At 37.4% G+C, this 10,661-nt stretch overlaps 1 long non-coding RNA gene across 3 annotated transcripts; it reads left to right on the top strand.

Annotated features, from left to right (window-relative positions):
* Positions 1-5,246: 5,246 nt before the first annotated feature.
* Positions 5,247-9,698, top strand: LOC112777001 (uncharacterized). 3 transcript variants are annotated; one of them, XR_011877897.1, is made up of 8 exons: positions 5,247-5,729; positions 5,807-5,905; positions 7,231-7,346; positions 7,434-7,519; positions 7,713-7,766; positions 7,845-7,953; positions 8,452-8,514; positions 9,298-9,698. It is a non-coding gene; the product is annotated as an uncharacterized lncRNA (long non-coding RNA). The 3 variants fall into 3 exon arrangements; XR_011877896.1 differs by having other exon boundaries at positions 7,434-7,766; XR_003190247.3 differs by lacking the exons at positions 7,231-7,346; positions 7,434-7,519.
* The last annotated feature ends 963 nt before the right edge of the window (positions 9,699-10,661 follow it).

The raw sequence follows: 10,661 nt of genomic DNA, 5'->3' as shown, positions 1-10,661 counted from the left end.
TCAGAATAGACCATCCTGGATATATTCTATGATGGTCTGTCTGAGTTATCTAAGATGTCATTGGATACTTCTGCAGGTGGATCCATTCACCTAAAGAAAATGCCTGCAGAAGCTCAAGAACTCATTGACATGGTTGCTAATAACCAGTTCATGTACACTTCTGAGAGGAATCCTGTGAGTAATGGGACGCCTATGAAGAAGGGAATTCTTGAAATTGATACTCTGAATGCCATATTGGCTCAGAACAAAATATTGACTCAGCAATTTAATATATTTTCTCAGAGTCTGAATGGAATGCAAGCTGCATCCAACAGTACTCAAGAGGCATCTTCTGAAGAAGAAGCTTATGATCCTGAGAACCCTGCAATAGCAGAGGTAAATTACTTGGGTGAACCTTATGGAAACACCTATAATCCATCATGGAGAAATCATCCAAATCTCTCATGGAAGGATCAACAAAAGCCTCAACAAGGCTTTAATAATGGTGGAAGATACAGGTTTAGCAATAGCAAGCCTTTTTCATCATCCACTCAGCAACAGACAGAGAGCTCTGAACATAATACATCTAATTTAGCAAACTTAGTCTCTGATCTATCTAAGGCCACTGTAAGTTTCATGAATGAAACAAGGTCCTCCATTAGAAATTTGGAGGCACAAGTGGGCCAGCTGAGTAAAAGGATCACTAAAATCCCTCCCTGTACTCTCCCAAGCAATACAGAAGAAAATCCAAAGAGAGATTGCAAGGCCATTGACATAACCAAAATGGCCAAACCCAAAGAGGGAGAGGAGGACGTGAATCCCAAGGGGGAAGACCTCCTGGGACGTCCAGTGATCAATAAGGAGTTTCCCTCTGAGGAACCAAAGGAATCTGAGACTCATTTAGAGACCATAGAGATTCCATTAAACCTCCTTATGCCATTCATGAGCTCTGATGAGTATTCCTCTTCTGAAGAGAATGAGGATGTTACTGAAGAGTAAGTTACCAAGTACCTTGGTGCAATCATGAAGCTGAATGCCAAATTATTTGGTAATGAGACTTGGGAAGATGAACCTCCCTTGCTCATCAATGAACTGAGTGATCTGGATCAACTGACATTGCCTCAGAAGAAACAGGATCATGGAAAGTTCTTAATACCTTGTACCATAGGCACCATGACCTTTGAGAAGGCTCTGTGTGACCTTGGGTCAGGAATAAACCTCATGCCACTCTCTGTAATGGAGAAACTAAGAACCCTTGAGGTACAGGAAGCCAATTTCTCATTAGAAATGGCAGACAAATCCATGAAAATAGCTTATGGACAAGTAGAGGACATGTTAGTAAAGGTTAAAGGCCTTTACATCCCTGCTGATTTCATAATCCTGGATACTGGGAAGGATGAGGATGAATCTATCATTCTTGGAAGACCCTTCCTAGCCACAGCAAGAGCTGTGATTGATGTGGACAGAGGAGAATTGATCCTTCAACTAAATGAGGACAAACTTGTGTTTAAAACTCAAGGATTTCTCTCTGTACCCATGGAGAGGAAGCATAAAAAGCTTCTCTCACTGCAGAGTCAACCAAAGCCCCCACAGTCAAACTCTAAGTTTGGTGTTGGGAGGCCACAACGTTGAACTCCCATATCCAAATTCTAAGTTTGGTGTTGAGGAGTCTCAACAATGCTCTGAACATCTGTGAGGCTCCATGAGAGCCCACTGTCAAGCTATTGACATTAAAGAAGCGTTTGTTGGGAGGCAACCCAATTTTTATTTATCTAATTCTATTTTATTTTTATTGTTCTTTCATGTTTTATTAGGTTCATGATCATATGGAGTCCAAAATAAATATAAAAATTGAAAACGGAATCAAAAACAGCAGAAGAAAAATCACACCCTGGAGGAAGACCTTACTGGCGTTTAAACGCCAGTAAAAAGCATCTGGCTGGCGTTCAACGTCAGAACAGAGCATGGTTCTGGCGCTGAACGCCCAAAATGGGCAGCATCTGGGCGTTTGAATGCCAGAATTGCACCCTGGAGAAGAGCTAGAGCTGAACGCCCAGAACAAGCATGGTTCTGGCGTTCAACGCTAGAAATGGGCAACAAATGGGCGTTCAACGCCCAGAACAAGCACCAATCTGGCGCTGAACGCCCAGAGTTGTGTGCAAGGGCATTTTGCATGCCTAATATGGTGCAAGGTTGTAAATCCTTGGACACCTCAGGATCTGTGGACCCCATAGGATCCCCACCTACCTCCACTCACTTCTTCTCACCCCTCTTTCACACAATCCCATAAACACTCTTCCTCAAAACTCTTCACCAATCACCTCAATCTCTCTTCCCTATCACCACTTAACCACTCACATCCATCCACTCTTCCCCATAAACCTACCTCATAAACTCCACCTACCTTCAAAATTCAAAATCAATTTCCCACCCAAACCCACCCTATATGGCCGAACTTTAACCCCCATCCCTTCCCTATATATAGCCCTCTATTCTTCCTCATTTTCACACAACACAACCCTCTCTTCCCCTTCTTGGCCGAATCCACCTCTCCCTCCTCTCCTCCATATTCTTTTCTTCTTCTTCATCTATTCTTTCTTCTCTTGCTCGAGGGCGAGCAATATTCTAAGTTTGGTGTGGTAAAAGCATAAGCTTTTTGTTTTTCCATTACCATTGATGGCACCTAAGACCGGAGAATCCTCTAGAAAAGGGAAAGAGAAGACAAAAGCTTCCACCTCCGAGTCATGGGAGATGGAAAGATTCATCTCCAAAGCTCATCAAGACCACTTCTATGATGTTGTGGCCAAGAAGAAGGTGATCCCGGAGGTCCCTTTTAAACTCAAGAGAAATGAGTATCCGGAGATCTGACATGAAATCCAAAGAAGAGGTTGGGAAGTTCTAACAAGTCGGCATCCTAATGGTTTAAGAGTTCTATGCCAATGCATGGATCACTAGGAACCATGATCAAAGTAAGAACCCAAACCCAAAGAATTATATTACAATGGTTCGGGGAAAATACTTAGATTTTAGTCCGGAAAATGTGAGGTTGGCGTTTAACTTGCCTATGATGCAAGGAGATGCACGCCCCTACACTAGAAGGGTCAACTTTAATCAAAGGTTAGACCAAGTCCTCATGGACATATGTGTGGAAGGAGCTTAATGGAAGATTGACTCCAAAGGCAAGCCGGTTCAATTAAGAAGACTGGACCTCAAGCTTGTGGCTAGAGGATGGTTGGAGTTCATCCAACGCTCCATCATCCCCACTAGCAACCGATCTGAAGTTACTGTAGTTTGGGCCATCATGATTCATAGCATCATGATTGGAGAGGAAGTAGAAGTTCATGAAGTCATCTCCCTTGAACTTTACAAAATAGCCGAAAAGTCCTCCCCCATGGCAAGGCTAGCTTTTCCTCATCTTATTTGCCATCTATGTTACTCAGCTGGAGCTTTCATAGAAGGAGACATTCCTATTGAGGAAGAGAAGCCCATCACTAAGAAAAGGATGGAGCAAGCAAGAGAGCCCATTCATGGATCTCAAGAGACGCATGAAGCTCATCACCATGAGATCCCGGAGATGCCTCAAATGCATTTTCTTCCACAAAACTATTGGGAGCAAATCAACACCTCCGTAGGAGAATTAAGTTCCAACATGGGACAACTAAGGGTGGAACATCAAGAGCACTCCATCATCCTTCATGAAATTAGAGAAGATCAAAAAGCAATGAGGGAGAAGCAACAAAGACAAGGAAGAGACATAGAAGAGCTCAAGGACATCATTGGTTCCTCAAGAAGGAAAAGCCACCATCACTAAGGTGGACTCATTCCTTGTTCTTACATTCTCTGTTTTTCGTTTTCTCTATGTTAAGTACTTATCTATGTTTGTGTCTTCATTACATGATCATTAGTATTTAGTAACTATGTCTTAAAGTTATGAATGTCCTATGAATCCATCACCTTTCTTAAATGAAAAATGTTTTAATTCAAAAGAACAAGAAGTACATGAGTTTCGAATTTATCCTTGAACTTAGTTTAATCATATTGATGTGGTGACAATGCTTCTTATTTTCTGAATGAATGCTTGAACAGTGCATATGTCTTTTGAAGTTGTTATTTAAGAATGTTAAATATGTTGGCTCTTGAAAGAATGATGACAAGGAGACATGTTATTTGATAATCTGAAAAAATCATAAAAATGATTCTTGAAGCAAGAAAAAGCAGCAAAGAACAAAGCTTGCAGAAAAAAAAATAGGCAAAAAAAAATAGAAAAAGAAAAAGCAAGCAGAAAAAGCCAAAAGCTCTTAAAACCAAGAGGCAAGAGCAAAAATCCAGTAACCCTTAAAACCAAAAGGCAAGGGTAAATAAAAAGGATCCCAAGGCTTTGAGCATCAGTGGATAGGAGGGCCTAAAGGAATAAAATCCTGGTCTAAGCGGCTAAACCAAGCTGTCCCTAACCATGTGCTTGTGGCGTGTAGGTGTCAAGTGAAAACTTGAGACTGAGCGGTTAAAGTCAAGGTCCAAAGCAAAGAAAAAAGAGTATGCTTAAGAACCCTGGACACCTCTAATTGGGGACTTTAGCAAAGCTGAGTCACAATCTAAAAAGGTTCACCCAGTTATGTGTCTGTGGCATTTATGTATCCGGTGGTAATACTGGAAAACAAAGTGCTTAGGGCCACGGCCAAGACTCATAAAATAGCTGTGTTCAAGAATCATCATACTGAACTAGGAGAATCAATAACACTATCTGAACTCTGAGTTCCTATAGATGCCAATCATTCTGAACCCCAATGGATAAAGTGAGATGCCAAAACTATTCAAGAGGCAAAAAGCTACAAGTCCCGCTCATCTGATTGGAGCTATGTTTCATTGATAGTTTGGAATTTATAGTATATTCTCTTCTTTTTATCTTATTTGATTTTCAGTTGCTTGGGGACAAGCAACAAACTAACACTACAAGAAAAATACCCATTCAGCCACACTTTTTTTAAGCTACATTTGAAAAGCATAGCCTATTCTATGAATAGGCTACGCTTTTCTCAGTGATGCCTTTTTATAAGAGAAAAAGAAACACAATTTTGCCATCATTTAAAAAGTGTAGCCTTAGGTATTATAGAAATCACTTATAAAGCATAGCTGAATGTTGATATTTATGGGTCCACTTTTTATATCTAAGGGAACGCTTTTAGAGTGTAGCCTATTTATTAAGTTATGGGTGCACTTTAAAAGTGATGCCTAATGTATCTAAAGCAAAAAGCTTTACACTTGATAAATTTTATTCCTCAGTTTCGCAAAAGCAAAACTCACACACTTAGTGAAATTTTTGTCCCTCCAAAACTCACACTTAGCCTTCATCTCAACCCCTTTCAGAAACCCTGTCACCATCGAAGAAACCCTTCAAACCTCACCATCGCGAAGAAACCCTCTCGCTACAGAAACCCTCTCACTCACCACTCACCGTTGCTCCTCTTCACCCTCCTCCTTATCGCTGCGCCGCCCTCACCATCCTCATCTCTGCACTTCTCATCGTCCTTCCCCTTTCAATTCGATCGAGTAACCCTCATCTCTGCGCTATATACTGAGCTTAATGAATATTTTTTCTTTGATTCGTCACCAATTCACGCTACCTGCACAAACTCGCGCGCCATCTCCTTCGATTCGTCGCCGCTGCTCATCTCTTCTTCAAGGGTTTTCACCTTCGATTTGTCGTCGCTCATCTCTTCTTCACCGTTGCCATTCATCACCGCGCTCACCAAGTAAGCATTCTGTGCCTCGTTCTTTTCTTCTCACTCATTCTCTTACTCGCTCTCTCTCTCTCGCCCTCTCTGTGCAGTGTCAAAAAAACTGTGTGCTCTCTAGCGACCTCTTCTCTGCTCTACTGTGAAGCATCAAGGTTTCTAATGAGGCAAAGCATCGATCCCTTACAAGCGAGGTAAGCGCCCGATGATAATGATGGTTCTGTAAAATTTGGGAGGTTTTGGGTTTTCATTTTAGGGTTTTAATTGGGGGGTTTTAGCTTCTGTATTCTGCGTTATTTATCTGTGGACTGCCAGATCAAACTAAAATCACCAATGTAAATTTCTCCATGTGTCAACTGAATTATTATTCTTTTTTTTGTTATTGTTCTTGTTGATTTTTTCTTGTTTAAATTTCGCTTTTAAAGAGAGCAGAGTATTCTCAAGAGAGGATTATTCTTATGCTTTTAAATTGCTTTGTTGATTGAATCAATAACTTGAAGTACCTGTAAATTTTAAGATGTATTTTGGGAACCCAAGCTTGATTTGAGACATATGCAGTGATTATTGCAGTCAATTGAGTGTTCCAATTTCTGCTGAAATGGGAGAATATATATTGTAGAATTTAGATCGACACTTTCATATGGTAATATTATGACACTTATGCAGCTAATTTTTTAACTGTCAGTACTCTGCTTCAATTTCTGTCGTGCTGTCTGACTCAACTAGCGCAAGCTGAATGGATCTTGTGTTTGTCGGTCTTCTTCCTTCTCTGTTTTCTTTTTTTTTTTGTCCTTTTCATTTTCTCGTTGAGGAAGAACTTGATTTTCTAAAGAATGAAGGATCTTTATCTGGTAGCATTAACATTCTTTCCCCTGCTGGCTGCTGCATTGGATTGCTATTCTTTTTGCTTTTTCTGCGTTGAGTTGAAGGGTGAACTTGAATTGCTTGGATCTTTGTGTGTCTTTTTTTTTTAGTATTATTATTAAAGCGCAGCATCTTGAGAAAAATCTGAGTCGGTTTTGTTTTGAAAATTAGAGTTATATGATTGAGATGTGAACAAAGTTTATACTGTAGGAGAAGGACAAAGAACTTGCGATATGTGATTTTCTCACATTGTCGATGATTTTATTTGATTTCTTCTTATTTTATTAGTTTGGGGATATGTGGATATAAGCTTCAGGCTTCCATCAAGCTGGACTTGTGTATCAGTTTTTAATAAACTAGAAATTATAAATTGTAAAGGATATTCATACACGTGATTGAGTTTGATTAAACCGTATCAGTTTGGAACTTACAAGATAGGTTTTACAATGTTCAATTGTTTTTTCTAGTTGTTTCTTCTAACCAAGTTGTGTTACTACTATTCTTGATTTTCATATGTAGGGTGAAAATTCTAAGTTTTCACTAACTGAAAAGGATTGAAAAAATAAAATCATAGCATATTAAGAGTGTTATCTTATTAATTAATATAGTCTAATTACTGTTAGTTTTATTCATTGTCTTTGATTTTCATATATAGCAAGTCATGCAATTGAGTTGAAGAATCATTCTTTACTACATGGAAAAGTGATAAGGGTCATGTGGTCTTGTCGCGATACTTTATAGGAAAAAACAGAAGGGACAGCAGCTGCAATCGTAATATTTGTTCTAACCTTAAAAAAATTATTTGTCTCAGAACTTCTGGTGTGGCTATTGCTAACAGATGGCTTCTAAAATATGTAGGTAACCAGCAATGAGACCAGTCTGATGGCTCGATGTCGTAGTAACATCCCTTATCTCTTTATATGGTTTAGTGATTTTAGTAACTCGTAATTTCCATTTTCCATTTCTCCTTCTTCTTCTTAATTCTCTTGTATAACCAACCCAAACCTTGATGATCTTGGTTGCTATAGTCTCATAGGTGATGTTGGAATAGTTTTGTTTTTCTATGATGATAATTTACTGAGAGTTAAAATCTGTCCAATTTCTGGAGATAATAAATTTATTTAAGGGTTAATGCAGATAATTAACTGAAGTGCTGAAGCCAATTTATATCCTGGTGCAATAACTTCGACAGTTAAGTGCTGAAGCTTGGGTAGATATATTCTAATATTTTCTTTGCTGCTCACTAATGACATTATTTGATGTTATCAGCTTCAAATTACAGAGGCAATTGGATACTTACTTTCTCCTTGCTCACATGTGCTCTGTCAAGCTTAAAGAATGGACGCTTGTCCTGCTTACTCTGTTAAGAAGTTCTAAGGTACGCTTGGATTCATTGACATGATTGCAACAACAACGGTGTTAAAATAAATGGTAAAAATGTAATAGATGATGAAAAATAGAATCCTTAATCATTTTGTGTTATATATAATATGAGGTGACAAAAGCAATAACACTGACATGATATAATTATGTTAACTATGTCGAACTGGTACAAGGCTAGCCAAATGGCATTGCTATTAGACTCCTAACATGAGAATAGTTCCAATGTCTCAGCAATTAGCACCGTCATTTTCCTCTTATCTTTGGTTCTACATTATTGTTAAATGATTTTTATAACATGCTTGGAATTAAACATGCAAATCAGAGAGGACTTTTTTAAGCACACACAGCAATAAGCCAGTAATCATTGCCTTTCTCCACTGTCATTGCAGTTTTCCTTTTGTAAAGGGAGTCATTTAGAAATGTATTTAGCATCTTTTTAATTCCATTCTAGCAAAGGTTCACTTTGTTGCATTCTTCTGATGAGATTTTACAGGTGTTTTTTGACTTATTAAGACATGATGTTCGGCTGTGAAAAGCATGCAGCACCACACTGCAGGTATATATAATCTAGATTACTGTTGAAACTATAGCATGTCAGTTTGTACACTAAATTATAACTAATATAGCATATATGATATAACTATGATTCATGCCTATTATGTGTGCACTGCAGTTACACCCTACATTTGGGAACTGCTTGTTGGATAGTTAATTTATCTTTTCATAAACATTGTAGTGGCTTTGTTATATTTGATATTTTTTGTATCCTTTTTCTTGGAAGGCATATTCAATTCTGAACAACTGAAACCATTATTTTGAGTGAAAAAAGGTTAATTATATAACAGTTTGAGTAAACAACAGTAGTAGAAAGTAGAAACAAAAGCACATATGGGGCACCATTATTTATCTGTGGAAGATAAGCAGCAAAAATAAAAATGCATTCATGAATTATGTTTGTCATTATGGTAATTTCTTCTACTCTACGCTCTACTTTTCTGTAAAACAAATACAATTTTTTAAAAAAAATGAAAAAAGAAAAAGAAAAACCTAAAGAGTGTCTTAATTTTTTATTGTCTTGTATGATAATATGCTCAAACGCCTAAGGCTATTTTTATCTCTTTTTTTTTAATTATTTTTCCTCATATTTGATTTCTCATTTGAAGAGTGCCACATATTTTTGCAGTTCATAAATCTTTTGCCATTTTATAAAAAGGTTCACTTTCTTGACCTGTGCATTCTGCTTTAGTTCTTTTTCCAATATTACAGATTCTTTTTTACTTGTTCCCTCACAATGTGCATTCTCATGAACAAAATAGTTCCTTGTATCTGTCCATTGTAGACTCATTCAAGATTTATTGGAAGAGAAAAACTTTGCAACGATGGAAGATATATGAAGGTGAATGCAGACTTCATCTTTGCTCGATGTACATCATGTTTTCTTGCTGACAAAGTTATATGTTCGAGTGGTTTCCTTCACGAGGATCTACTTGAAAGATCTGATGGGTTTTATTCAAACATATGGACCATGGTTAACCATGGTTTTCATCACAAGTCATTTTTCTGGTGCTAATCTCATGAATATGCCATAGTTTGTGTGGTCAGACAAGTGCATATATTTTTGAGGTGTGGATTATTCTCTTCATTTTTTCCATCCAAATTTTGTAACTTTTTTTTTCTTTCTGATTTTGTAAAATATGAACAGACCCATTTGTATATAATATATTGGTTATGCCCCTGGTACATCAGCATTCATAGTAAAATTTATTGCTTATGCAAAACCTTTTTTTATCATTATTGTAAATATATTTTGGTTAGAGATAATTTTTATTATTTAAAGAAATTATTTAGTATAATTATGTATTTATTTTTATTTTATAATATTTAACTCATTTAAATAAAAATGCAGAATTATTATACATGTAATCATATTACTAATTATTATGTTGTATTAATAATTATTAGAAAATTATATATATATATAGAAAATAAAAAAAATAAGGGACCTAAGGCTACGCTTATATACAGTAGCTATAGTATATATATATAAAAAAAAAGAAGGACCTATGGCTACGCTTATAAAAAGTAGCTATGGTATACAATGTGGTTACGCTTTACAGGTGATGCAGTAGCGTTGAAAAGCGTAGCCTATTCTGAAAAAATGAAAGCTGAAAAGCGTAGCCTTTGGTCCTGGACAGCATCACTTGAAAAGCGTACCCTATTCCCAAATGCCAAAAGCGTAGCCCTTGGTGCAGAAAAGCGTAGCCTTTGAGAATAGGCAACGGCCGAATAGGAATCACTCCTAAAAGCGTAGCCGTAGCCCAAAAAGCGTAGCCGTAGCCTAAGGCATCATTTTTTTTCACTTTTGGCTACACTTTTCAAGTGTACCTGAATGGGTGTTTTTCTTGTAGTGTAAGTTTGGTGTTGTGATGAGCGGATATTTTATACGCTTTTTGGCATTGTTTTTAGTATGTTTTTAGTAGGATCTAGTTACTTTTAGGGATGTTTTCATTAGTTTTTATGCTAAATTCACATTTTTGGACTTTGCTATGAGTTTGTGTATTTTTCTATGATTTCAGGTATTTTTTGGCTGAAATTGGGGGACTTGAGCAAAAATCAGATTCAGAGGTTGAAGAAGGACTGCTGATGCTGTTGGATTCTGACCTCCCTGCACTCAAAGTGGATTTTCTGGAGCTACAGAACTCA

The sequence above is a fragment of the Arachis hypogaea genome, chromosome 19 (genome assembly GCF_003086295.3).
Source record: "Arachis hypogaea cultivar Tifrunner chromosome 19, arahy.Tifrunner.gnm2.J5K5, whole genome shotgun sequence".
Taxonomy (NCBI): domain Eukaryota; kingdom Viridiplantae; phylum Streptophyta; class Magnoliopsida; order Fabales; family Fabaceae; genus Arachis; species Arachis hypogaea.
Note: the sequence above shows the minus strand (reverse complement) of the source record. Positions and strands in the feature narration are given on the sequence as shown.